This window comes from Octodon degus, unplaced genomic scaffold (assembly GCF_000260255.1).
Source record: "Octodon degus isolate 3935 unplaced genomic scaffold, OctDeg1.0 scaffold00371, whole genome shotgun sequence".
Taxonomy (NCBI): Eukaryota; Metazoa; Chordata; class Mammalia; order Rodentia; family Octodontidae; genus Octodon; species Octodon degus.
This window is the reverse complement of record NW_004524947.1, coordinates 185,846-189,630: the sequence shown is the minus strand read 5'-3', so window position 1 is coordinate 189,630 and position 3,785 is coordinate 185,846. Positions and strand designations below refer to the sequence as shown.

The window sequence follows — 3,785 nt, the reverse complement described above, 5'->3', positions numbered from 1 at the left end:
TGTTTTCAAAATAACTACATTTTAAAACATGATTCATATTTCATTTACACATGGTTAAGAAAACCTACTTGGCATGGACAACATCAGCTGGCTGCATTTTAAAATATCAGTCATAATTTTTTTTTAAAAAAGTTAGTAAACTAAGGAGAAAATTGAAAGGAACAATTCAATCAAGAGTTGCTAAATAATTGCGTCACATAATGGGGAAAAGAATAAATTTCTGAGTGATATCATATGCAAAAGAAATATAGGAACAATTATAATGCAACAGACAAAAAAACTGCATCTATGTGCACATAGAAATACTGGAAAGGACAAGAAAAGCCACAAGTATAAGAAGCCAATTGCATAATCACAACAGGAAATAGTCTAAAAACAAATGAATCAGGTTGGGAGGCAAAGCAAATAAAACATGGATTTGATAGTCCATTAAGGCTCCCTAATATTATCAAGACCAAGGTGGCATTTAAAAAAAGGGAAGAAAGGGCAGGCCAGGAGATTAATCCCCAGCCTGCCTTGCTGGCCCTGTCTCTGGGGTGTGCTGAAACAGCAACTGAGACTGGGCATGGTGGTGCACGCCTGTAATACCAGTGCTTGGGAAGCTGTAAACAGATGGATAACATGAGTCTGATATAGTAGTGACACCCTGAACTCCCTGTAAACCCTTCCCTAAAATATGAAAAGTAAATAAATACATAATAAAAATAAACAAAGGGAAAATATCAAAATACTCCCCTAATTTTCTCAGACATGCATGTGAGTTATTCCTATACACATTATATTTAACCTAGGAGCAAATCACAAAAAAATGGGGTCATGAACAAAAATTACTTATGTAATATTTTAAAGAACATCCATCATTATTCTATTCACCTTTACTTCAGAGAAAGCCCCAAATGCAATACAGACTTTTTTTTTAATGGAGCCAGGGATTGAACTCAGGCCCTTACACTTGCCAGGCAAGTGCTTATTCAACTGAGCTATCTCCCTGTTCACTACAATAAACACTTTGTAAGGGAAACTGAGCTGCATAACAGGGATGACATGAGGTCTCAGTCTAGTTGTTATACTAGGCCCAATTTGCATCATTACCCCTCAAGAAGTACAGGAATCTTTCTCAGTACTATACTAAATGCATTACATATGATTGCTTGTATTTATTTTAAGAAAAAGATTGAGGCTGTGGATTGCACACCATCCCAAAATGAAACAGAAACAGGGCTGCTGGTAGAAAGAATAATATGAAATGCAAAGGAAAAACTGAGGCATCAATATAGATATTCTGTTTGGAAGAAATTTATCCTTCAAAGTACTATGTTAGACTAATATACATTTTCCACATAGGGAGGTCTGTAAACGATGCTAAAGAATCACATAAGTAGTACTGCTGCCTTTGAGTCTTTTCAGAACATTTAATTACCTAACATTTTTCTAACTTTTTTGTTATAATAAAAATCATATCTCTCCCCTTTCAAGACCACTCTTTGCACTATACAAGAACCATTATCATTGTCTGATAAAGGAGCAGAAAATAATAGTTTAAAATCATAAGGAGAGCTCGTTAGTTTCAGAATGCTTTAAGGAATTTCACTCCTATCCCATTCAATTCTATTCATTAAGTTATATAGCAGATGCCATTCCACACAGGTATTCCATGAGGGCCTAATCTACAAAGGCATATCTATCACATTCTATCTCTTAATCTACTTTTTCCCCCTTCATGGCACATTTTCCACTTGATATTATATTTGTATCAGTCTATTCCCCAATATAGCATAAGTGCCATAAAGGCAAGTATCATTATTACTTACCAGTGTATTCCCAACACTTAAGATATATACTTCCCAGTGTATCATGGAGCTGGCATTCAAATGTTTTGTTCAGACAATGGTCTGTGTATCAGAAAGCAAGAGCTTCCTGGAAATTGCTAAAAGGTAAATTATCAGTGTTCTGCTAAGGTGAACAGAAGAACAACAATCTGTGTTTCAACACTCCCTGTAGAATATTCTAATACATGGTAAAATTCAAAGGACATTGAGAATAAAAGCAATTAATTAATGAATTCAAGTTCTGTTCATTTTGAATGGGCAGACATTTGCATAATGACTCTCTCTTACTTCTTATTCAAATTTAATTTAGAATGTCATTCACATTCATCTTTGAAAGAAAAAATGACATTAAAATGTATGGTCATGACCAATTTGCAATATTAAAAAAAAAAGGAAGTTTGGGAATGTAATTCAGTAGTAAAGTATTTGTCTAAGATGAAAAAGGCTCTAGACTCAGTCTCCCATATTATTAAAGAAAGACAAGAGGGAGCTTTAGGATAAAAAGGGATTTGACCCATGAATTGGAAAAAAATATTATAGCAGACTATCCCTTAGACAAAGGACTCCTATGTAGAACATACAGAGAATTGAAAAAAAAATCAGACCTCTAAAACTTAAAGATGTAATCCAAAAATAGTCATCTGATATGAATACACATTTCTCAGAGGAAGAAATACCAATAACAAGTAAATATATGGAAAAACATTTGACATTATTGGTCATGTAAAAACAATTATGCCCTGGGCAAGCTGTTCTGGCCCCATCCCCAGGGCATGTTGAAATAGCATTTGAGACTGGGTGTGGTGGCACATGTCTGTAATCCCAGCTCTTGTTAGTCTATGAACAGGTGGATCTGTAAGAGTCCAATCTAGTAACGAGACCCTGAACACTATGTATACCCTTCCCTAAAAAGTACAAAACAAAAAATCCTGAGATACCATCATGTGCCAGAAAAAATGGCTATCATCAAGAAGTCAACCAATAGGGTGCTCTGGGCCCAAGGACAGCATGAACACTTTGCCAAAGTCTTCCTCATGACCCAATTTTGGCTGCAGAACCTCATCACCAACAGCTTCTTTCTGATCTATGAGGTGTTGAAGCATGCACAGCTTTGGATTAATCAAATCATAGCTGCCTCCCAGGAGCATGGTCTGAAGTACTCCTTATTTATTATGAATTTAATCAAGTGCCAGGTGGAGATCAACAGGAAAGTACTTGCAGACTTGGTGATCTATTAGCCAAAGACTTTTAAATGTTTGGCTGCTTTGGCCCAAGGGAGGTGAAAAGAAGGATTTGCAGCTGCCTTGGGGGATGGGAAGGAACCTGAAAGCATATTTTCCAGGGTGGTGCAGTACCACTGAGGGCATCATCAATGCTGTGGATCCAGAACATGTTTCTTTCTGATGCATACAATGACTAAGATAGGAGCAATGTGCTATCTACTCAACAGCTTATAAACCTAGATTGTGACATTATTTTAGTACAAGGCCTGAGAGAAAAGTCCTCATCTTCTATTAGTGGACACTGAGTCTCTGTATTTTCTTACACAGATTGTGAACCAAAAGCTTTAAAAAAGAAAATAAGAGGTCAACCAATTATAAGTGCTGGAGAGGTGATGGGGGAAAAAAGGATGCTTGTCCCTTCTTGATGGTAGTGCAGATTAGTGCAACCATTATGGAAATCACTGTAGAGATTCCTCAAAAACCTAGGATTGGAGGTCCCATTCAATCCAGGTATCCCTCTCCTAGATATTTTTCCAAAAGAACTGAAATCATCATACCACAGCAATATTTGTGCACCCATGTTTACATTAGCCCAATTTGCTGTAGCTAAATCTTGGACACAACCCAAATGCTTAACTGAGGAACAGATATAAAAGATGTGATATTTTTACACAATGGAGTATTACTCAGCTATACAAAAGATAAATTCAATACTTTTATAAACAAATGGATG

The 3,785-nt window shown here is 36.2% G+C and overlaps 1 pseudogene; it reads left to right on the top strand.

The window, feature by feature from the left end:
* Nucleotides 1–2,785: 2,785 nt before the first annotated feature.
* On the top strand, nt 2,786–3,190 carry LOC111814590 (annotated as a pseudogene).
* The last annotated feature ends 595 nt before the right edge of the window (nt 3,191–3,785 follow it).